General features: G+C 38.8%; 1 protein-coding gene across 1 annotated transcript in view; it reads left to right on the top strand.

Moving 5' to 3' along the window:
• The first annotated feature begins 4,510 nt into the window (after window positions 1–4,510).
• LOC129733354 (probable serine/threonine-protein kinase DDB_G0267686) overlaps window positions 4,511–26,249 on the top strand; it is a 507,381-nt gene continuing 485,642 nt past the window's right edge. The window contains exon 1 of the mRNA XM_055695171.1: window positions 4,511–5,599. The gene's annotated coding sequence lies outside the window, so the exon portion shown is untranslated. The remainder of the gene's footprint in view (window positions 5,600–26,249) is intronic.

Genomic DNA, 26,249 nt, shown 5'->3' with positions numbered 1-26,249 from the left:
TCGCACTGTTTCCAAAGCTGCAAAAACGCGATGGAAATTATTTTGACCCACAAAAATGATTTTGGAGCCGATGGGGCCTTCAGCAAAGTCGATCCATTAATTATTCTCCATTTTATAGAGGTTAACATTTTGTGATTATTCCACCTAAAATTAGCAAATTTTTTTCCAAAGTTGTAGCACATTTTTTAAGAAATAACTTTGCCAAAAATACTGGACTTCTATCCGCCTATTGAAATGGACTTTTGTAGAGTTTTCGAGAGATTTTCACTAAAAATCGATTTTCCAGTATAACATTGAACAGCGATTTTTTACAATTGTTCAATGTTCGACAATGTTGTTTGCTATAATCAAACAAACAATTTCATCGAAGAAAAAATCTCATATTTCTTTGGTTGTTGACAATTTTTCATCAAAACAATGCTCTAATTCACTAACAGATATCTAATAAGCAGTGGTGGGCACCGCTAACCGGAAATTTAGCGACGCTAATCGCTAAGTCGCTAACCGGAAAATTTAGCTCGATAATCGCTAAACGCTAAACCCACATTAGCGGAACTTTCGCTAATCGCTAACTTTTTAATATGTAAATAGTCATATCGCTATATTTAATGCTCGTGTTTTGTAAGATTTGGACCACTTTGATCTGTTTTGGTTAAACAAATGAAAACAATTACTTACAAGAATAACAAAAGTTATTTAGCTTGCATTGAAAATAGATACTCTTAGGAATGTTTTCATAAAAATTCAATTATTATCTGAATCGAAAAAGTAGAACCAAAGATGTCATAATTTCAAGCGCATTGCCATTTACCAAAATTCTTGGTGTGGCGAAAATTCAATCTAGACCTTGTGCTTGTTCTTCAAAATGCTCCTGTGGCTTGTACGATAACTGGAACTCCAATCTAGGGTTAAAAAACTGACAAAAGTAACTTTCGCAGTAAAGTTTGTTCATCTTTCGAAGCAATTTACGTACGCCATCAGCAATTCACAGTTTCTCTTAATATTTCTATTGTCGCTTCTCTACAAAATTTAGCGAATTAGCGATTAGCGTTCCGAAAGCCAAAATTTTAGCGACGCTAACAGTTTCGCTAACCAGCTCAAAAATTAGCGAAATCGCTAAATCGCTAACTGAATTTTAGCGTCGCTAATTAGCGAATTAGCGCAATGGTGCCCATCACTGCCAATAAGCTTCAGATATCTGCAGAAAATAAAACCTTTTCTATATTAAAGCATAAGTGAAACATCTCCCTAAATAAAGATAAAAGATAAAAATAAACTTTATTCAGTGAAATTTTGTGTTTTATTCAAGTAAACAACATTATAGAACATTGAAAATTTTTAGAAAATCTCTATAATAAGTCACATAAAAAAAAAGATTTCAAGGGGCATTCTAAAGAACACTCCACACCACAATAGTTCATTTCAATTTGCAGATAGAAGTACGGTATTTTCGACAAAGTTGTTTCTTATAAGATGTGATACAACTTTACTCAATAAAGTAGATTTTTATATGCAAAAATGACAAAAATAAAATTTGTTTCCTTTAGTTTCAGTTAGAATACTTTTAGTTTAGTTTTTAGTTAGAACTTTTAGTTTTTTTTTTTACTTTAGCTTATTTTCCGTCGGTCTAGTTCCGCCACTGTTGTGGCCAATGCCATGCGATGGAAGGCGTGATCCCAGAGATTTTTCGCCTCAGAAAATCTCCCGGTGTCGGCTAGGATTGAATCTAGACCAGTTGGGTTGGTTGTGAGTGGATCACTCCACCCCACAACCAGACACCTATGTCGGCGGTGGGATTCGAACCCAGGCGTCGAGCGTGGTTGGCGGAGACGTTACCAACCACACTAGGCCCCCGCTCTGAACTTTTAGTTAAAATAAACACAAAACTACAACTTCTGTAAAATGAAGAATGATTAATTAAACAACTTCGCCGAAGACACTACGGCTCCAAAAACAATCTCTTTGAGTAAAAAGTATTTATTGTAGAATAGTGCATTATTTTAGTAATAACCAAAGAAATATGAGTGATAAAAATAAACTTTCTTCGATGAAATAGATTTTTACACACTTTTTATCGTTTGCTTGTTAGTCTGTACTCTGTGAAGCCCCTCCCCGCATTATTATTGTAACTTTGAGTATCTCTTACACTCTTGATATTACATTAGACAGATTGCAAATAAGTTAATCTACCTCGATATAAACCAACCCAATGGCATCGCGCCATGTTTCAAGGGCGAACATCTCAACGTATGTGTAAACGAGATAGCATATCACCACCACTTTTCATACACCTTTATCTGACAGCTGACAGTAGGCAGTGGTCAATGAGTTTGAGCCCAGGACATGAGTTCATTGTCATTCACTGTTTCTCGGTATACAGCTTTTTACGCGCCATAATGGCGGACGCTATAATGCAAAGTTACTAATACATTACCCACCTTTTTGACAACTCTGCTTACGTCAGTTTGAAGTCTTCATATATTTTATCAAAAGAAAAATATATCTGGCAGCTTTTTACGCACCATAATGGCGGTCGCTTTAATGCGTGTTAGCAATTTGCGAACCTATCTGCTTACGTCAGATTTGAGATTTCTGAAAAATTTGCAACATAAATGTTGCCAGATATATTTTTCTTTTGATAAAATATTGTCGCCCCAGTAGAAAGTCGAATTTTTTGACTAGCGACATTCGATTTTTCTCGCATACCGTACATTATACTTAACGTCGGAAATAGTGCGCTGAATAGCAGATCAGATGCGCTATACAGCGCACTACTTTCGACGTTAGGTATAATGTACACACTTAGATAATATCACCGAGTACGGTAAAATGAATTACCGAGATTTCAACAGCTGAGATCTCGGTAAAAATCTCGGTAATACATCAGAATACCGAGATTCTGTAAAATTAACAATTCACAACTTGTCAAACTTTAACGGAATTCTCGGTAATATTTTACCGGGACTCGGAAATTTCAACTGTCGAATTATTACGAAAGTTTCGGTAAAATTTACTGAAGTACGCATTTTGAGATTTCTCAGAAAAATCCAGGAAATGATGAAAACGATTAGTTATCCGTATAATTTTATTAATTATTTTGTCAAATGATTCAACTTATTACAGCATTGGTAGAAACAGGAGAGTTGTGTTGCTTCCTGGAAATAAAACAACATCCATCACTGCAACTTCCATCCTGCAAAGTGAGTCGTTAACCTACAAAATCGTGTAAGGAAGGAATTAATTGTTTTCTTCTAGTATTATATTTGCAATAAACACAAACAAGATTAGAGAAATAATATTGTATACTTACTCAACATTTTAGGTTATTCTGAATATTACAGATTTCTCCGGAATGATGATCAACCGCGAAACCTGTTCCTTTTACATCTAAACCGAAACACGAACAAAATTGATAGTGAAACTTTCGTTATTTTGACAGTTCTATTTTTCGGAATCTCGGTAAGAGCTTTCTTGGTTCCACGAGATCTCAGTTAAATGATGTCAAGCTTCCGAGATTCGGTATTTTAGTTTACTGAACTCGGAAATTTGCTGTTTTACGGAATTTTTCGGCAAACAAATTTACGGTATTCCGGTAAACAGATTCGGTTTCCAATTTCTCAGTAATTTTGTTACGGAACAACGAAAAACGAAAATGTTTTCAAGTAGTTCGGTATTTTACTTTACCGAGAAAACATTATGCAGTTAAGTGTGTACGGCATGAGAAAAAAAGTCGTTTGTCGCTGGTCGACAACTCCAGTTTTCAACTAAATGCATAATATATGAAGACTTCAAACTGACGTGAGCAGAGTTGTCAAAAGGGTGGGTAATTTATTACGAACTTTGCATTATTGCGTCCGCCATTATGGCGAGAAAAGATCATTTTCTGGATAAAATTCTTGAGATACGCAACATTTGAAGTGACAAAATTGCAAAATTTAAAGTGATGACCTTTTTGCTAGACAGAGAAAACAAAATCTGGAGAAAATCTGGATCATTTATAGAACATCTAGAAAATTGAACCTTCGTGATATGTCAAATACCGACACATCAGTAACTGAGCACAAGCCGAAATAAGTTGAGCCACCCTAATCCGACACGCAGTTGAACATCGGGCTGCAGGAACGAATTTGGTCCCAATCAGCAGGAAAAGCCGATACATACTCACACACAGCAAGCTGTTTGACTCTCTTTCTCTTTTGTTTTTTTTTTCGTCTTTTTGTTGTTATTCCGAGAACTTGCATATCAGATGCGGCTACGCTAGTAGCAGCTTGCTCTGCTACTAGTGTGTGGGTACTCGTATTTTGATAAACTATCTTCCGCGTGTGTTTCACCACAGCCTCAGAGGAACGAGGGAATAGCACCAGCAATAGCAATAGCAGCAGCTTATGCTGCTTTTTATCCATACACTCAGCTGTTTAGCTTTGAATTTGCGGACGGATGAACACACATACAGCCGCACCTAGGCGACGATAGCGCATGAAGAAGAACACAATCAGTACATTGCATACAATCGGGCAGCTAGCACGCGTTTTGTCTCGTTGCCTACTTCGATCATAATCTCTGTCTTTACAATATATAAATATACACACCTATGAGTAAAAAACGCGGATTCGTCCCCATACATATGGCGTTTTGCTAAACACGGGCTAGATATTATCAGTTACGATATTTTTTCCTGCGGCCTCCGTGTGCAAGAGATCCTGGTTCTGAGCGTGTGTATTGTATCATTCATCGTACATTTCGATTTTATTGCGTTTTTTATCGTTCTAAAAAGTACTATATTGCCTCCTTCTGACTTCGCAAAGTGTTTGCGCGAGTGCGGTGCATGTGTGCGTCATTTAAAATTAATCGTTTGCAGTAAGCCGAAAAAAAAATCGAGTAAAGATAATAGTAGCAGTAAAGTAATAACAACAACGACGGACGATAAAAAGGGAAACCATTTTCCCTATGCCCAAATCGGTGGTGTTCCTCCTTCCCCGCCGTTTAACCTGGGTTCAACCGGAGTAGTCGACGGCGCTGCGGACAATTCAAGACTCGCGCTGCTGCTGCTCTGCTACCGCAGCCTACTAGTGCGTGGCTCACTGGGGCCTGTATGCATGTGTTAGTGCGTGTGTTTATAGGATTCCTCGGTACTACGGTTTCAGTAGTATTGCGACGCGGGCATTTTTCTGCTTTTTTTTTTGTTTATTGAGAACACAAGAGCTACGATGTGATGTGATGGCTTTTTGGTGTGCGAAATTGTGCATCGCCGGAAATCTCTAGTGTGAATCAATCGAAAGCAAAAGTGTGTGCAGTTTACGGCGTTGTGCTTTGCTTTATGTTATGCTCTCGCGATGCTACTAATAGCGTGAGCATTACTTACGCGGTCTTCCCTTTTTGCTAATATGCGCAATTTATAGTTACGTGGACGACGTCGATTGATATTGGATTTAGATTATATGCAGCCGAGTTTGAGAAAAAAAAAGAATAAAAGGCTTTGCCAGTAGTTGGTTTGTGTACCCGCTGTCAACTGGAGCAGAATCGAACATGACAGTATAAACCGTAATAGAACGCGCTGTATGAGGCTTTTTCGGATTAACAACTGCCTAGTGGATACGCTGTAAGTACACACATATTTACTTGCAGTGTTGTTATGCTAATGTGACATGCTTTCGTCATCATGGTGGGATGCATAACATATATTTTTCGCTCTCTCCGTTTAGTTATTTCTTCTGGCGGGCAAAACTATTATGACTCATGCTGGGATTCCATGCTTTGCATAATTGCTTCGTGGTGCAAAGCGACATTTCTCGAGCGTGAGCTTGCGGCGATATGTGCTGAGCCAAGGGCAATCAAAAATCGATTGCAAGGGTCGGGCCGTTCGGTACGATATTGTATGCAAAAAAGCGGTGCATGCTTTGATTATCAAATCAGTTATTATTGAATCTGCTAATGTCCTGTGCCGAAAGAGTGGCTCGAGAAGGAATGTAATGATAGAATGCAAAAATATCACGCAAGATTATTTCACTTGTTCAGAAGGGACTACTGGTGTGTTCAAGAAATATTTTAAAGTAGAATACTTCTCTCAAGAAGTTCGGCTACATAGGGATGTGAAATGAAAATCTAAAACCGAAAAAAGTGAAAAATATGTCCAATTTCAAATGCTAATAAATCGGTTAGTATTCGATGGATTTCCTTCGTTCTTGCAGCAATAGATTGGAAAATTTTCTAAGATTCTTCCCAAAATAAGATAATTGTAATTTTATTATTCACACTATTGTACTATTGAAAATAGTCAAGCCTTGTCAAAACGAAAATTTCGACCCCTGATTGGTCGTTATATGCTTGCTTCCCAAGCACGGTCGACAGAATCATAAACCTTGCAATTGAAAACATGCTATTTGACCTATATAAGAGCCTGTTTCAGCCGGAGCCGCTCATAACAGTTCTGAACAGCGACGACAGCAGTCCTCCATTAGCAGCAGCGGGAGCGAGCAGTGGGTACCATCGATAGCGGAAAGCGGCCACAACTGTGGCATGGCTGTGGATAAGCGTAGCAGTTCCAGCGGATCTCACCATCGATAGCAGCAGGGCCAGCAGATGCAGTTACAGTGGATACCAATGGCGGCCACAACTGTGGCATGGCTACGGATAGTGTTGCAGTTGCTCAGCAGTTAGGCCAGCGTATAGTGGCCACAACTGTGGCATGGCTATGCATAGCGTAGCATCAGACAGCGACAACAGCAGTCGTCCTTCCTTAGCAGCAGCACTAGCCCTGTGGTTGGTGAACAACTTCTCAGGAGCAGCGCGGTTTTTCTCAGCGTGTGTCGCCAGACAGCCATTATTCCCCCCGTGTATGGGCAGCATGAAGATTGCCATCAGGAAATCCAATTTTGGAAATCAAAATGCCTTTTTGAAGGCAAATTAACAAGTCATTGAAAGTTAATAATTTTTATCAACGCAAGCAAGCATTCTGTGTTGCATCCTAGCAATTTAAATTTGTCGCACCCGTCTAATTTACTGAGAGTGAAATAGCTTCCACAGTGCATGTTGTCCGTGTATCTTAATTTCCCCGATGTTAGGGCAGCTCAAAGGTTGTAATTAGCAACCGATTTTGAACAGCAAAATGCTTTTTTGAAGGCAAATAAAAATATAATTGAAGGTTAATAATTTTCTGGCATCAACACAAGCAGACATTCTGTGCGGGATGCAATCAAATTCTGTTGTAGTTGTCTAATTTTCACATTAATTAGTAAACCCCCCACTGTAGGGGCAGCGTAAAGGCTGCGATCAGCTTAACCGACATTGAATAATAAACTGCCCTGTTAGTACGCATTTACAAAAGCAGTTAGTTCGACTATGCAGAACTAATATGAAGTCGATTCAATCAATCAGCGTAAACAGAATTTCGTCGTCTCCCAGCTGCCAAGTTGCAACATGATGCAACACGCAACAGCGAGCAAACGAAATCGCTTGATGTTACAAACCGCAATAAGATACGGGTTAAAACCGTTGCGTGTGTGAGAGCACCATCGGTGTTTATTCGCTGGATACACTATCTACTGTCTACTGAACGCAATAATCTGCTTACATGCGACATGGGGACGGGAACATTTTCTTCAACCAAGCTGCACAACACGACACAAAACATGTTATTTTGTTGCTTCAATGCTCTCGGTCCGGCTCGCCAAGAAATCATTTTTGTGCATCCGTGCTACGAAACTGAGGAAAAACTTTAGAAACTGAAAAAAGAGGTGGAGCTTATCAAATGATCGCTCTGAACCACACATATTTTTCAAGTTATATCATTCCACCACGTACGTGAAATAATTCATTCCTATTTTCATCCCTATATAAGAGCCTGTTTTAGTCCAAGCCGCTCATAATAGTTCTGAACAGCGACGACAGCAGTCCTCCCTTAGCAGCAGCGGGAGCGAGCAGTGGGTACCATCGATAGCGGAAGCGGCCACAACTGTGGCATGGCTGTGGATAAGCGTAGCAGTTCCAGCGGATCTCACCATTGATAGCAGCAGGGCCAGCAGATGCAGTTACAGTGGATACCAATGGCGGCCACAACTGTGGCATGGCTACGGATAGTGTTGCAGTTGCTCAGCAGTTAGGCCAGCGTATAGCGGCCACAACTGTGGCATGGCTATGCATAGCGTAGCATCAGACAGCGACAACAGCAGTCGTCCTTCCTTAGCAGCAGCACTAGCCCTGTGGTTGGTCACCACGTCTCAGGAGCAGCGCGGTTTTTCTCAGCGTGTGTCGCCAGACAGCCATTATTCCCCCCGTGTATGGGCAGCATGAAGATTGCCATCAGGAAATCCAATTTTGGAAATCAAAATGCCTTTTGAAGTAGAATACTTCTCTCAGGAAGTTCGGCTACATAGGGATGTGAAATGAAAATCTAAAACCGAAAAAAATTAAAAATATGTCCAATTTCAAATGCTAATAAATCGGTTAGTATTCGATGGATTTCCTTCGTTCTTGCAGCAATAGATTGGAAAATCTTCTAAGATTCCTCCCAAATAAAGATAACTGTAACTTTGTTATTCACACTATTGTACTATTGAAAATAGTCAAGCCTTGTCAAAATGAGAAATTCGACCTCTGATCGGTCGTTATATGATTGCTTCCCAAGCACGGTCGACAGAATCATATACCTTGCAATTTAAAATATGCTATTTGACCTATATAAGAGCCTGTTTCAGCCGAAGCCGCTCATAATAGTTCTAGACAGCGATAACAGCAGTCGTCTTCCCTAAGCAGCAGCACTAGCAGTGCAGTGGATACCAGCGATGGCGGAAAGCCATCAGCTGTGGCGTAGCAATGGATAGCGCACTAGTTGCAGCGGATTCCAGCAACGATAGCAGCTGGGCCAGCTGATGCAGGGACAGTGAATACCAATGGCAGCGTATAGCGGCCACAACTGTGGCATGGCTATGGATAGCGCAACAGTTGCAGCGGATCTCAGCATCGATAGCGCCTGATGCAGTGAGGTACTTTAGTGAAATGCAGTCTCTGTGCGATAGTGGGCACTAGTAAATGCATTCAATGAAAAGTTTCCAAGAAAAGTTTGTTAGTTTAAGATTATCAATCCTCATTTAACTCTTTTAGGTCTATTATGCCCATATTATGAGCCCATTGTCCAAGTTAAAACCTTATTTTTATTAACTTTATGGAGAAATTTTGATTTGTGCAGCAAAGGCACTTCTACTCATAACTCTGGATTTTTTGGGAATTTCGAAACAAGATTTCGTGGGATGAAACTTAACTAGATTTCGCATCGTTTTCCATCAAAAACTCAAAAATGCAAAATTTTAAGTTGTGCCAGTGTTCCACGAAGCCGACGATATCTTCCGATCACATCTTGGCGTTATCACTGACAGTGCCAATAAAGTATTCCTTGCGATAAAAGAAAACAGTGAAAAGCTGATTTGACACTCCTTTTCAGGACGAAATAAAAACCCGGTGATTGAAGAGTTAATATTTTCCCTTGAGTTAATTAACATTTTTAAATTTGTAAATGTTATAAATTTTACTTTATCTCCGTGTCTCAGAACGTACTGAATTATCTCTTCCTTCCTTCAGCAGGACATCCGAAAAACATCCATTATATGTATAAAAATTACTTTTTCGCATAACCAAAATTTAAAAATTGTCAAGCCCCAATCATGACAAGCAACTTAGTATATTATTGAAAATAATCAATCCTTCAAAATTCGATTGGTAGTCAACGTTTATTTCCTAGAAAAAATGACTGACACTCAAGCAGCCGGGTTATCTTTCTTGTAAAAGTATTCTACTTCAACCTTGCGGTCGTGGCTTTGCACACAACCCTCCTGTGATTTTTTGCCATCACTTCAATCAAAACTATATTAACTGAAATGTTGTCTTAATATATCCAACATTGATAATGATTTTTGTGTGCTGGAGTCATAAACGCGTCTTTAGCTAACTTTACACACATTTTTGTATTACTCGAGAGTAATACAATTTTGATTGCAAATACCGCCTAAGAACTAGTGCATGAGTTTAAAAGAGTGATTTTTTTACATCAGCGGAGCGATTCTGTTAGCTCTAAAAATATGAGAACAAATTGAGGTGAGTTTTTCTCCGTCTATGTGCCCAGTGCGAAATCGTTTCATCCATTCATCTTAAGGATGGAAATAGCATTTCATGAGCCTGGGTTATCGAAAAAAAATTGAAAAACGGTCGGCCTGGGCAACATTCCGTGTACAATTGATGAATGGAAAAAGGTCCGATGGTCAGACAAGACCAAATTAATGTTATTTGGGTTTGATGGTATCACATGAAAATAGCGGAGGACTTGCGAAAGTCTGGAAAATCAATATTAGAAGCCTATCGTTAAATGGAGGTGAATTATAACAAATGCATTAAATAACTAACATAGCTTGCTGTTATCATCTTCAATGCGAAGAGAGTTTAAATTTAAATTTCATGACTTAGTCCGATGTAGGAGAACTTGAATTGGTTGAAGGCATAATGACAAAGAACGTTCAGTTAGACTTATTGAAGCGCTAACTCAGCAAGAGCACAAAATTGAAGATGTGCCACAGATGCACATTAGGGTGCCAATGAGAATCGACTTTACGAACTTCGTGGTCAAAGGTTGTGTTAAGTGATTAACCGATGAAAAAGATTCACAGGCTCATGGAATTGTGGAAATCGATTTTCTTATGTTAAATGCCTCAGAAATGTATGAAATGTTAAGATTTGGTGTTGTTTCGAAAAATTAGAAAATTTCAAGCTTAAAATCGATTTCTCTCAAAATAATTGTTTCTCTAAACTTTCCGTGCATATATTTGGCGATTCGCACAAATGTTGCACAGAAATCGCACAATAAATGTGTGAAACGCACATCGCAACAGTTGTACTGCGAATACATTGACATAGATTGAAATCAGAATATGTATCATATACTGACACTTTATTTCTCACATCGAGTGTATTAGTGGCTGCTCTTTCTCTCTTGCTCGTAGATTTTCCATGTACGTGCGACGAGACTAGATACGTCAGATATAATTTGCAGGTTGCTCTTTCGCTTCTTTTTCGGTTCGGGTTGCGACGCGTTTTACGAAATGAGCGAGACATTCGTGCTATACATACTAGATGCCAGTGTTGTTAGTCTCACTCATACTGTCGATGCGTGTTTGCTGCTATTCAGTGGAATGCATGAAGAAGAAAAAGTATCTCGAAAGCGTGTGTGCAAAAGACTTGAAAAGCGTAGCATATGTCTCGTCCTATAGCAGAAAGGAGGAGAAAGGTTTTGCTTCTCGCTCGCTTTGCAAGTTGCTTGATACCAGTTGAAACTGTTTAGGTGTAGTAGTTTGGAGCTGCCAAATACTTTGGAGAAACGCTAGAGCATTAATAGCGTTATGCCCAACACGCAATCATTGTACTGGTTCCGCTAAAAACGCACAATTTTGTACTGGTTTCGCACCATCCAATAGGTCAAAAAGTGAAACTTTGAATGCTTCGAGGCTCCACTAACTCCGGTTGAGCTCAAATTTATAAATTTTTTGGGACTTATTGCGAGACCTTTGAGCCCTACCGCTGAAAGAGAACCGCGAAGAGGACCAGCTGGAGGAAGTTCCTCTCGAGTACTGGAAAACCATCAAAACAACCATTAATAGCGTATCGAAGAACGTCATCGGGCATGTGGGACGAACTCAACGAAACGAGTGGTTCGACGACGAATGTAGGACGGTGATGGATGAGAAGAACGCTGCGCGGGCGGCCAAGATGTAGAAGATGTTCTCCGACACAGACAGAAGAACATGCAGCGATCCCAAATCTTCCGGAAGAAAAAGCACCTGCTAGAGGATGAGGAGTATGCAGAGTTGGAACAGCTGCATCACTCTCAGGAAACGCTAAAATTCTATCAAAAATTCAACGCATCCCGCAAAGGCTTTGTACCGCGAGCCGCAATGTGCCGGGATAAAAATGGAAGCATTTTGACGGATGATCCTGAGATGATCGATAGATGGAAGCAGCACTACGATCAACACATGAATGGCGCCCATGCAGAGGACCATGGCGGCGGAGAAAGCTATCCCGTCGGTGCGACAAACATAGAAGACGTGTTAGCCTCAACGATATGTAAAGTTAAGGATGCCATTAAGCAGCTGAAAAACAATAAATCGGCTGGGAAGATGGCCTCGGAGCGGAGCTTATAAAAATGGAAGCTTTTTTGCACCGGCTGATTGCAAGAATTTTGGACATAGAGCAGCTACCGGGGAGTGTAAAGATGGGGCTATCTGCCCTATCTATGAAAAATGCGACAAATTAGACTGTGGGCACTATCGTGCGATCACCGTCATGGAGCCAACAGATTGGTGGAAAGTTTCCAGGCCGGTTTTGTTGAAGCATGGCAGATCCTCCATGAATGCCATGAATATAAAGCCCCCACGCACCACCCATTCATAGACTTCAAAACCGCATATGACATTATCGACCGAAAAGAGCTATGGAAGGTCATGGACGAAAATGACTTTTCGTGGAAGCTGATAAGACTGAAAAAGGCTACGGGCCATGAGACGCAGTGCTTTGTGCGAATTTCGGGTGGATTGTCTCCCCTGCCTGATATTCAACATTGCGCTACAGGGTACGCGGAGTACGATTTTCAACAAACCCAGTCAATTCGTTTGTTGACATGGACATTGTCGGTAGAACGACTGCAGCGGAACAACGAACAGTACACCAGACTAAAACGGAAAGCAGCGAGCACTGGGTTGCAGGTAAATACGTCTAAAGTATATGCTTGCCGGCGAAACCGAAGCCGACCGACAGCGCCTAGGCAGTAGTATTACGGACGACGGTGTCGAGTTCAAGGTAGTCGACGAGTTTGTCTATTTTGGCTCACTGATAACCAGCGTTGCCATTGTGCCAGATAAATCTGGATTTTGCCAAATTTCTGTTTGCGCGCCAGACAAACAGAAACCCCTCAGAATCTGCCAGATATTTGTAAATGAGCCAGATTTTATCCGCGTCGTCTCGCAAAAAGGTCATGATTGCGACATGGGCCGTGCCTGGCCTTTACCTACCTACACCCGGCGAGAGCAAAAAAAGGTCATCACTTTCAATTCTGTGGTTAGCGATGTCGGTCGGCTAGCTCTCCCACACGGTTGTGATATCGGGTTCGATTCCCGATCAGGTCGAGGAACTGGAACTGTCGAGGTGTATCGTTGTACTTATCCTACAATATGCAAAATGTGCCGAAAACAATATCGATAACGAATTCTCTCAACTAATCTAGTTGATCGAGACCGCATTAGCCCCCAGGCTAGCGTGCGATATTGTTGTTGTTGTTCACTTTCAATTCTGTCAGGAATTTTGTCCTAAAATGAGTGACAGATTTTTGCCAGACTTTTTATTTTTGTTTTGCCAGATTTTATTCAAAACTTAGTGGCAACGCTGCTGATAACTGAGGACAATGATACCAGCCGTGAGATCCGAAGGCGCATTATCAGCGGAAGTCGTGCCTACTATAAGCAGAATCAGTCACCGTACGAAGTGTAACCGGTGCAAAACGCACATAACACCGTTTGTTCTCTACGGTCATGAGACGTAGACAATGCTCGAGGAGGACCTGCGAGCGCTCGGTGCTAAGAACCATCTTCGGCGGTGTGCAGGAGAATGGAGTCTAGAAGCGAAGTATGAACCACGAGCTTGCGTACCTTTTCGGCGAACCCAATATTCAGAAAGTGGCTGAAGCTGGAAGGAAACGCTGGGCAGGGTATATAGCTAGAATGCCGGATAGCTACCCTGCAAAATTGGCGTTCGCTTCAAATCCGGTAGGAACAAGAAAACGAGGGGCGGTAACAGTGATATGGGTGGATCAGATGAAACACAATCTGCAGAACACCAGGTGCCCATGGAATTGGAGGCAGGCAACCATGCACCGAGTAAATTGGCGGAACTACGTTATGCAGGCCATGTCTGAGGACGAGCAGCTATCTAAGCTAGGGATCATTAGGGACGTTGCAATACCATTAAACATCGATACTTAGGATCGATACCTGTTTCGAGAGCAAGTACTGATATTCCGATAGTATCGAGGCTAACGTATCGATACCTGAATGTATCGTTGTGCGATACCAGTTCATTTAAAATATAAGTCATACTTCTTTTTTATTATTTATTTCTCAAGATAAAACGTTTAATTCAATTAAACCATTTATATAGATCATTTTACGAGACGTTTCTGAACTCAATCCATGAATGAAATTTTGACAGAAAGCTCGGAACCGCTGACATAACGCAAGTAAAAGCAACATCATCAACTATTCTGCTGACACGTGACACCTGTCAGTTCGTAAAATGGTCTGTAAATTTACTGAATCTCTGAAAGTCGAAAGTCGATTACGCTTTTCCTTAATAATTGATCCTGTGCCGTTGAGATGGCATGCATGCATACGATGCATCAAAATCGTACAGGAAACAGCAAGTTTTCTGCTTCGTTTGTTCTTCTTTACAGGGTTGTTGAGTCTTTTCGATACTGAGAGGAGTGTATCGATATTGATGAAGTATCGCTGGTAAAACATCGATACCAAATATCCGAGTATTGGAAGTAGAAGGATCGATTCTGTATTAGTATCGGTGGTATCGCAACGTCCTTAGGGATCATTTTTAAATGACGTAGCTTTTCGACGTAGGACTACGTCTATCTGGAGGTAAGGGCCTAAATTCGAATAAGTTGTCAGGCGCTTATATCCCAGTCATTTATTATCAGATTATCTAAGGTTTGGCAATCGATCAGATTTTTTTTTAACAATTAAGTTCTAACAACCAACTGATTGTTTCATAGAACGCTTCTGTTGTAACATTCAAGACTCGTGCATAACAAAAATACACACCCAAAAATTTTTGCCGGGTCTCGGTAATTTATTGCCGAGAACGGCACCACTGAGTGCTCGGTTAAGAAAGAAATGACAGCTGTCACATTTTTTCGTAAATCGTGGTTCAACCTAACTGAAATCTCGGATTTCGGATATTTTGTGCCGGAATTTCATTTCGGTGAACCGAGATTTACGGAAAAATGTGACAGCTGTCATCATTTTTTTAACCGAGCGCACAGTGGTGCCGTTCTCGGCAATAAATAACCGAGACCCGGCAATAAATTTTAAGTGTGTACACAATTCACGCACAAAAGAATTGAAGTTGGTAAAAAAAACAAGCAGTAACCTAATTTGTAAAAATACAGAAATCCACTTGAACATTACCTTTTTTTGGGTTCTATATTTTGTATGAGGAATGTGATGAGATGATATCAAACACAGGTTATGCACATGAGTTTTGATATATTGAGAATATTGAATATATTTAGGTATCAATTATAATGCACGAATATCTCAATATCTGCTGTTCGTAAACACGTTTTCGACTTTTATATTAAATTTGGGCTTGAGACACGTAAGAATGAGTGGTTCCCGTGGCCAATCCAGACGAATCTCAGAAACTACTCAAAAAATGCTCGAGTTTTACCAGATTTTGTATTGTTGTAGCCAAACCTTGGTATAAGGCAACTTTATTTTCATTTTCGTTACGTTATATCGAAGCAAAAAATATGTTTTTTTTAGTTCATACAAGACTGTTAATTTTTTTTTCTTGTAGAAGACTGAACCACTGCGACCATTGTTTGATCTATTGTGGTATGCTTCAACTTACTCTAAGTGCGTACGAGCAGGTACATCACTATGCGGCGAGTTGATGTCTTGCTACATTTCACATTTATCCCAGTTGGGCAACGCACTTCGTATGAAGTTTATTACCTCACCGGGACTATCCCTCCAAATTTCGGTAGGTTCTATGTGTCCCTTACCGAAAATACGCATTCTGCGTTGTATTTATACTCGGCATTCGCAAAGTAGATGTTCTGAAGTTTCGCTTTTGATGTCACACAGGCGACATTTATCATCATCAAGTTTGCCTATCTTCTTGAGATGATACTTATTCGGACAGTGCCCTGTAGTAAGACCCGTGAATGTCCCCAAATCTTTCTTATTTTACCTGAGCAGCACGAGGCTCTCCTTGCGATTTGGCTCTATGAATCTTTTCGATTGTCGTAATCCGCTTAAGACTTCCCAGTTTGCATTGATGGTCCCTTTCTCCCATTCAGCGAGTTCAGCTTTCAGAGCGCTCGGGGAGACCCTACAGAAAGGTTCTGGGCCAACAAAGTTAGTGGATGACCCATGTCTGGCTAGTAAGTCGGCCTTCTCATTTCCTTTGATTCCACAATGACTAGGAAAAAAATGGTGTCTCGCCTCCGGTGGACCGCAGGAAGCACAACAGACGCTTCAGGAGGCACTCGGTGCTGTAAATTTCGTATCCGTTGTGATGTACGGTTTACTCAGTTTACCTCATTGGCATGTAGCCTGCCAGAGCAAGTTTTTTTTGGCGTATTTGTCCATTTTCTTCTTCCTTATGTCTTCCGTAACATTAAACCGTGATTTGGTAACGTAGAACTCCAGCCCCGGTATCTGCTTTGCGTCTGCTTTGATGTAGATTTCGTCATCCATAACCACACACACCAGTTTCGTTCACCATTCTCGATACAGATTCCTTGCGCGGGATTTATCCGCCGTGTATTGTTGATCACGTCACTTCGGACCTTGAAAACACGAAGCCTAGCTCATTTTATGGTTTGCTGAACGAACCAGGCGGTACACTTTGCCTTCAAAGCCACGTCGCGAATCGAAAGGTTCGGATTACGGTTGAAATAATCCAACACCTTCCGGGCCTTCACAGGGTCAGCAGTCTTCGGTGTTCCTCCACATCCAGCTCGCCGCTCGGACTCCTTAAACGTTTTTACTACCCGAGACACAGTTGTATAGGTGATTCCCAGTTGTCTTCTGATCCATCTCTTGGTCGCAGTCGAATTTTCCATGACGGCGCGCAAAATTCTCTGTCGATTTTCTTCTTGTTTCGATGCCATCTCAATAATTATTGTGATGAAATTTTGTTCATGTAAATAATACACTCTAAACTAGTTATACTCAGCTTTTCATTAATTTGGGTGGAAAAAATACATGGATAAAAATGGTGCATTTTTCCGAATAAAGGCCTTATTCACTTCATTCCTGAAGCAAGTCTTTTCTCGAAGTGTTACAACACATTTATTGATGTCGACAGTTGAAAAAAGAGTAGTTGAACCGAATATCGCTGAAGAACATGGACTTGAAAACGGTTAGGAAAAGTATGTATTATGTGCTGATGATCCAAAAGTATTTGATTAAATCCAACCGAAAATGTTGAATTCGCTGTCCTCTGCACTCTGTTTCCATACCACGATGCACAGTAAAAACATTCATACTTGGATGAGGAAACTCGTCAAGGGACCATGCTAAGATATTATAAACTACAATCACTAATCACCCTAAACATATTTATTGTCCGATCGATAAAGAACTTTTAGTTGATAGGAGCGCATTTTTTAGAACTTTCTAATCACTTCTGAAATATTCTGATGATAAACAAGTTTATCACATTATTTTTTTTATTTTTCAATAAGTATCCGTACATGAATTAAGTCATCTTTGAACTCAACTTTTCTCCCATTGTTAAAATTTGGGACAATAAAGTAACTATTTTTTGTTGAGATTCAGTCAGCTTTCAACGTTTGTCTAGACCAAGATTTTTAGAATTTAATGAGTTTTCTCATAAATATAACGTTGAAGCGACGAACCCGGCGAGCAATTACTAATAGTGCCGATGGAAAAAAATTGCTTCTAGCGATTAATGAATACGTATAAACCAAGCCTATGATGCGTTGACATCGTCGTCAGTGTGCGAGTTATTCTTATTCTTCGCACATTTGCAAACAGACCTCCATGGTAGGTGAATAACGAAGATCACAAAAGAGCACCATATAAAAAAAATCGTTACTGGTGCACTCTCTCCGCCTTCCTTCTTACGATGTACTTTTCATCGTGGGAGCACGCAATATATGTTATTCTCTATGTGCACAGCTGAGAATATAAAGTTAGTCGCGTTATGAACAAGTAATGAATAAGAGAAATTGGATCGTAAATATTTACTCAATGATGGGGATTTTTTTTTCAAGAAAGAGAGTTCGTGTTTTCCTACTCTCACTCAACTCAACGGGTTTTTTTTGGTGGTAGCCAGGGATGCCACATATACAGATTTTTCTGTATTTTACAGATTTTTGAACTAAAAAAGCAATACAGAATCTGTATTACAGAATTACAGAGTATTGTCAAAAATACAGATTCTACAGAATTTTTTGCTATTCGAATTTAAATCCTAACTTCTTGAAATTTTAAAATCGATTCAACGAAATTGCGAAGCTATTCGATTTCATTGATCCTGTTGTAAAAACAGTAAATTTATGTAATCTCAAAACATTCGTGAAATTGAAAATTTAAATGATTTGATTTTCCAAATTCGTAACAGTAACTGATCGACTTGGATAACGAATTTTGCTCGCTAAGAACAAACTTTTTGACCGGAAGATTTGTTGAAAATGATGACTTAACTTGGTCTGAGTAGTTGGGCGCCACAATGCCGAATGATAAATTCATGTTTCCGTTACTGAGATCATTTGTGCGAATTTTTTCAATAATTCCACATTCTTCGGCTTGTGTCGAACGCATATTTTCAATACATAATTGCAGCACGTCTAAAGCCAGAAATCTCATGGCCCCTAAGCTCATGAGCTCAATTTTAAAAGCTAAAACCTACGTTGCTAACCAAGCAGGAGCTATTAAAATTAAATTAACAAAAACATGCATGAACATCACGTAAAGAAAAATAAGCAATATTGTGCAGTGCGTCTTGAACTGTACTACAGATCAGACGTTTTTTCGGTTGCTTGTGGACTGGTCTTTGACTGCCTATAGCTTCAAAGTTTGTGTTTTGTCAGTGTGTCTTTTAAAGATTACCTGAAAGTTATTTCCCATCAGTCTTTCTCAAGACTACCTACCTTTGAATTTAACATTTGTTTTAACTTTTTTCGTATCACCTGAAATGGCTGGACGGAAAAAGAAACCTCGCATCGCTGCGGGGAGGAAAAGAGAGGCATCTCTTTCTGACACATCGAGTGTCTGTAGTGACAATCCTTTTGCTATTTTGCCTGAGCAAGAAGCTGGTGAAATGGAAGTTATTAATAATGAAACTATACAAAATATAAAATCTTTAAAAAAGGAGAAAGTTCCACCTATCGTGGTAACTATTTCTTCTGAATTTAATATATTCAAAAAGGAACTTTCAACGTTTGTTTCTGACGTTAAAGTTACCTATCAAATTGGCCGTAGAGGTGAATGTCGCTTATTAGCCGACTCAGTTAAGGGTCGTGATCGTCTTGTTCAGTATTTAACTGACAAGATGTACAAATTTTTTACATATGACACCAAGAACGCCAAGCCGTTCAAGGTTGTCTTGAAAGGTCTCACCAACGATCAAACCGTTGATGAGATCAAACTTACTTTAACAGAATTACTTGGCATAGCCCCTACCCAAGTAATTCTAATGAAACAAAAATCACGAGGCGAAAACAGTCAGAGAACTGGAATTTCCCTTGTTAATTATTTAATTCATTTTAACCGCAATGAGGTTAACAACTTAAAATTTTTTGAAAAAGCACATGCTTTGTATAATGTGCGTGTAAAGTGGGAAATTTATAGGAAGTATGGCGGAGGTGAAAAGCATATCACCCAATGCCGTACTTGCCAACGTTATGGCCATGGTTCCAAATTCTGTAACATGGACCAAAAATGTCTTAATTGTGGAGACTCTTCTCACAAAAAGGACACATGTCCTGTGAAAGAGAGTAAAAATTTTCGCTGTGCGAATTGTAACGGCAACCATATGTCAAATTTTTATCAATGCCCAGTCCGTTTAGCAATTGTTAAGGCAAGGCAAGGTAAACAAAATTCAATTTCTCAATTAAAACCAACTTCAAAACAAAATTCTCCAAGCGTACCAGTGACGCATAGTTTACCTACTCCTTTGCATACCCGTTTAACTTATGCACAGGTTACAGGTAGTTCGAACATTATACCGCCTAGTGTTGGTAGTTCGAAAATGACCATTAATATGGGTAAGCAAAACACGCTAGAAAATAATTGTACACCTATTACTCCAGCTAATTTTGCTGCCGAAAATATTTTTTCTAATGTCGACTGCCTGGGGCCTATTACGGCAGGTAAACTTTCTTTTTTGCAACAGGCAATGATCTTATGAACGCCATGTTGCAGGCAAAATCAATGTTTGAAGCCATTCAAATAGGCACAAATTTTACAATTAAAATTGTTTCTAATTTAAAATTTAGCAATGATTTTAAATAAAGCAATTAAAATATTAAATTGGAATGCTCGCTCATTGAAGGCCAATGAGAATGAGCTTTTTAATTTTTTAACAGTAAATGATGTGCATATTGCAATTATTACTGAAACATTTTTGAAACCTAACATAAAATTAAAATATGATCCCAATTACGTGGTTCATAGATATGATAGGATTCAGGGTTCCGGCGGTGGAGTTGCAATTGTTATTCATCGCCGAATCAAACATCGTGCTCTTCCCCATCTTGAGACGAAAGTTATTGAAACTTTGGGAATTGAAGTTCAAACTGAACTTGGGATTTTATTTGTTGCCGCAGCATATTTACCATTTCAATGCACACGCGAGCACAAAAATTATTTTAAAGGTGATTTACAAAAACTCACCAGAAATCGTTCGAAATTTTTTATAATCGGCGATTTTAACGCTAAACATCGTTCATGGAATAATTCTCAAAGTAATTCCAATGGCAAAATTTTATTCAACGATTGTTCTTCAGGATACTATTCTATTTTGTCTCCGAATAGTCCTACATGCTTTTCTTCTGTAAGAAACCCTTCAACAATTGATTTGGTGCTTACAGATCAAAGTCATGTATGTAGTGATTTGATCACACATGCTGACTTTGATTCTGACCATCTTCCAATAACTTTTTCTTTATCACATGAATCTGTTCTAAACCCTATGAGCTCTGTTTTTAATTATAACAAGGCTAATTGGGAAAGATACAAAACTCATATTGAGAGAAATTTCAATAATGAGCTTGATTTGCAAAACGAAGTGAATATTGATTCCGCTTTGGACGCATTAAAATGTGTAATTGTTGATGCCAGGAATTATTCTGTTCCAAAGGCACAAGTGAAATTTGATTCACCAATAATTAACGAAAATCTTCAACTTCTAATTCGTTTGAAAAATGTCCGCAGACGTCAATATCAACGTTCTCGTGACCCTGTTTTTAAAACTATTTATAAAGATTTACAGAAAGAGATTAAACATAGATTTACTCTTCTGAGAAATCGAAATTTTGAGACTAAAGTTGAAAAATTGAAACCATATTCAAAACCATTTTGGAAGCTGTCGAAGATTCTTAAGAAACCTTCAAAGCCTATTCCAGTTTTAAAAGATGGTGAACGTTTTCTTGTATCCAATGAACAAAAGGCTCAAAGACTTGCTCAGCAGTTTGAGAGTGTTCATAACTCAAATTTGAATTTTGTGAGTCCAATTGAAAATGAAGTCACACGTCAATTTGATTTAATTTCTTCCCAGAATTTTTTACCTGCAGAAATAATTGAAACTAACTTGAATGAGATTAAATCAATTATTAAAAATTTCAAAAATATGAAAGCACCTGGTGACGATGGAATCTTTAATATACTAATCAAACATCTCCCTGAGAGCACAATGGAATTTTTAGTGAAAATTTTCAATTGCTGCTTCAAAATTGCATATTTTCCCAAATTATGGAAAAATGCAAAAATTATTCCCATTTTAAAACCGGATAAGAACCCAGCTGAAGTTTCAAGTTATCGACCAATCAGTTTGCTTTCTTCAATAAGTAAACTGTTTGAGAGAATTATTCTTAACAGAATGATGTCACACATCAACGAAAATTCAATTTTTGCAAATGAACAGTTTGGATTTCGCCATGGGCATTCCACAACTCATCAATTGCTCAGAGTTACTAATATGATACGAGCTAACAAATCTGAAGGTTATTCCACTGGAGCTGCTCTTTTAGACATAGAAAAAGCATTCGACAGTGTTTGGCATAAAGGTTTGATTGCGAAATTGCAAACTTTTAATTTTCCAATTTTCCTAATCAAAATTTTAAAAAATTATCTTACTGATCGAACTCTGCAGGTTGTCTATCAGAATTCAAAATCTGATAGATTTCCTGTCAGAGCAGGTGTACCTCAAGGTTCAGTCTTGGGTCCAGTCCTGTACAACATATTCACTTCAGATCTTCCTGATTTGCCTTCAGGATGCACAAAGTCATTGTTCTGCGATGACACAAGCATTTCCGTAAAAGGAAAAAGTCTTCGTGTCATATGCAGTCGATTGCAGAAAAGTTTAGATATTTTTTCTTCCTACTTGCAAAAGTGGAAAATCTCTCCCAATGCTTCTAAAACTCAAATGATAATCTTTCCGCATAAGCCTAGGGCTTCTTTCCTCAAGCCAAACAATAATCACGTTGTCAAGATGAATGGGGTTATTTTAAGTTGGTCCGACAAGGTTAAGTACTTGGGACTAATTTATGATAAAAAACTTATTTTCAAAGAGCACATTGAGAGTATACAAGCCAAGTGCATCAAATATACGAGATGTTTATATCCTCTCATTAACAGGAATTCTAAACTTTGTTTAAAGAACAAACTTTTGATTTACAAACAAATTTTTAGACCAGCAATGCTTTATGCTGTACCGATCTGGTCAAGTTGCTGTTCAACAAGGAAGAAAACGCTCCAAAGGATTCAGAATAAAATTCTGAAAATGATTTTGAAGCGTCCTCCTTGGTTTGGTACACTCGAATTACATAGACTTACTGGTGTTGAACCATTAGAAGCTATGTCAAATAAAATTATTAACAATTTTCGACAAAAATCGTTGCAATCCTCAATTGCTACGATAAGCTCTCTTTATAGCCAATAAGTTAGCAATTAAGTTAGTTGTAAGTTTACTTCCCCTTTTCTGACAAGTAGGTTTAAATCCCTACGAATGATAAGTCCTAATTGCGAAAGCAAACAAATCCTAACAATTAAAATTACAAATTTCTAACAGTGTTGAGAAGTCACCATTTGTGATTGGACACACATACTCATTATTTACTAATATTTATCATAAATACTTAAGCTACTAACAAATCCCCCTTAAAAAAAAAAAAAAAAAAAAGCAATATTGTGCGCAGTTACTACATTTGATTATCGCTTGATTTTAAGTTTGAAACCAATAAAAAATTAAGCTAAAGCAAAAAATGGTGATTTGTTTCAATATATTTTTTAAGGAAGAAGTTTTTCATCCAACGTTCTTAGTTTGCTCGATACAGATTTTTTCTACAGGTTTTTTAGCCCGTGAAACAGATATACAGATATTTTCGAGCGAAAATACAGAAATAAATGTGGCAACCCTGGTGGTAGCTTTTTCTCTCTCAGTTTGCCATGATCAGACAACAAATATTTAGCTAACCTTTTATAGTGTTTTCATAACAAAAAATGAGATTTCGGAAATATTAACTTAAACAACTTTTTTAACAATTTTAAATTTTGTGTATTGATAATGTAAAGCAATGCCTTGGTGCTACATTCCGTCTTGAAATTTGAACTTCTGTTTATTATACACAGACTTTGCAGCCAACTGTTGAGTGTACAGGACAATTGCGGGGCTAGAGCTACGATCCTTCTGACACTATTAGTTTTCCCCGAGCTGGAGAGAGAGAGAGAGACTTTTTTATTTCAAATAAAGTTGTTCCTTGATCATTGACAAAATTGATTTTTTCGACGTAGAATACGTCTTACGGCAACATATATAGGGGTTCAACTTCAATACAGGGATCCAATTTCGAAAACCGAAAACATGGAGAGCGTCACGAAAATTGTCCAATTTCAAACGTTCTAAACTCAGTCAGTTTTCAACCGATTCCCGTCATTTTTGCAGCAATCGATTGGAAAATCATTTAAGCAACCGTCCAAATGCAGAAAATTGTAATCTGACTGTTCGAACTATTGTACTATTGAAAATTGTTGAACCTTGTCGAAACGTAAATGTCGACCTTTGATTGGTGCTTGCTGCCTTTCCCTAAGTTAGCCAGGAATGCACTCGTTGGGCTATATAAGAGACTGCTTCTCCTCAAGCAATCTCAGTTTACTAGCAGCAGGCAGCAGCGGACAGTTTACTAGCAGCGATGGCAGTGGGCAAAGGCGGCGTGGAGCAGCAGCGGGCAACAGCGGCGGCGGTAGTGGTTAGCTGCAGAACCTAACTTTTTCAGTTCGGCTCCCTTTTGATCTGAGTTGGACCCCACCAGTGGTAATTCAATTCAGATATCGTTGGGTGAATACAGCCAGAAATTAAATGAGACTCGCACCGCCAGGTGGTTTGAGAAGCCACCATCTTCCAGGGTGTATATATAGGGTGTGTGCACATATATAACGTGTGTGAATATTTATAGCGTGTGTCGCTAGCGTGCGTGGCTAGCTATATAGCGCGTGCATGTCTATAGCGTGCGTGGCTTGCGTGTGCATGGTTATATAGTTTTTGTGCTTGTCTATAGCGTGTCTGTGCATGTCTATAGCATATCTGTGCATGTTTATAGCGTGCGTGGCTAGCTATATAGCGTGTGTGCATATCTACAGCGTGCGTGGCTAGCTATATAGCGTGCGTGACTAGCAGTATAGCGATAAAAATTATCATATATAGTTTCCAATAAATCATCTCATGTTGATTTTACACAGTAAATCATTCAGAACTAAATAAAAAATTTGCCATGTCAAAAAACAATATTCAGTTGTCAATAAATGGCATTGACAAACAGTATTAACCTCTTTTGACTTCAGCTAAGCCTCAAAGTTTACTGAGTGTATTTTAACATTTATTTGAAGAATGTTTGCGCCAGTGAACCTGAATCACATAATTTTTCGCTCAAGTCCTACTATTTGCAGCGATCAGTTTTAAATTTATCTACGCTACTGCAAACTGCAGAAAATTGTCGCAGCCACAAAACAATACAATTTCATTCTTGTTTTGGATATGGCGTCAAGTGAAACTGCTTAGCTGCACATAGCTTCTGCTGTTGTTCTTTGTCGTTACCGGTGCCGTCTGTAGAGGTAAACGTCATCTGGAACAGAGAGACCATTAAATTGATTAACCTCATTGAGTGTATTCCCAAACCTATTGCAAGAAATACATTGACTTAAGACAGGCTGTCGTATTCTAGGTTAACTCTGCGGTCGTGTCTAATAAACAACCTCTTCAACTTTTTCACGATGGGTAATTCCTTACATATAATTAGTTGGTGTTAAGTCAGATTAACATTTTAATATAAACAAATTCTAGATTTACTACTCTTTGAATTTCGGAGTTTTCAAGCTTTTGTGCAATTTTGATGTTACGGGCCCGTTTGATTTATCACTAACAGCATGTTTCTCCTACTTGACCCATTATGGCCAAACAACATCTGTCGTTACAAACCCAACCAACTTTTCAGAAACAAACCCCCTGTGGTCAATGAAAGCAAATAAATATGTTACCAAAATCGAACCATCGAACCGCACTGTGTCAACAGGGTGTGTTACAACTGATTCAATTGTGACGTACGGAGAACTTACAAAACCAAATTTCTTCTAAATATGTATTAAGAATTTTTTCCTTACTGTTACAAGTGTATACAAATTTAAATAACAGTTCGAATATTTCCAAAACAAATAAAAACAAAGGTTCAAACTGTAACTGTTTTCAGTACAGAGCATATAGCTCTGAAACTAACCTAATAATCGTTGTGGCAATGCTTTTCGGTCGGAGGGCTGTGGAATAAGCGCGAAGCCTTTTAAGACCACTATTGTTGGCCCTAACTAGTGTTTCTTGAACTGGTATTCCGCGAGCATTCGACTAATTGAAATCAGACCAATCAGGAAAAAAGCTTCGATGAGCTTTTTATCATACCAATTGTTTCTCCTCTATGTTTTTCGAACTGTTGTGAAAGATAGAAAAAGTTTCAATGATTTGCAAAATATTGCAGATTTTATCAGGTATTTATCATGCATTAGACGTAAAAAACACTTGCCATATTTTGTTTGGATTTAAGCTGCATAACATTTTTACTAGGGTAAATATGTTTGTTAAATTAGCCGTTACAAATTTGATCTGTAAATACTTTATGTCATTTGTACTCAGAAATATAGAAAATTGAAAAGGAAGGGAAAAAAAGATCTGAGTTGTTATGCTTATATTCC

The sequence above is a fragment of the Wyeomyia smithii genome, chromosome 3 (assembly GCF_029784165.1).
Source record: "Wyeomyia smithii strain HCP4-BCI-WySm-NY-G18 chromosome 3, ASM2978416v1, whole genome shotgun sequence".
Taxonomy (NCBI): Eukaryota; Metazoa; Arthropoda; class Insecta; order Diptera; family Culicidae; genus Wyeomyia; species Wyeomyia smithii.
This window is presented reverse-complemented; position numbering and strand designations above follow the sequence as displayed.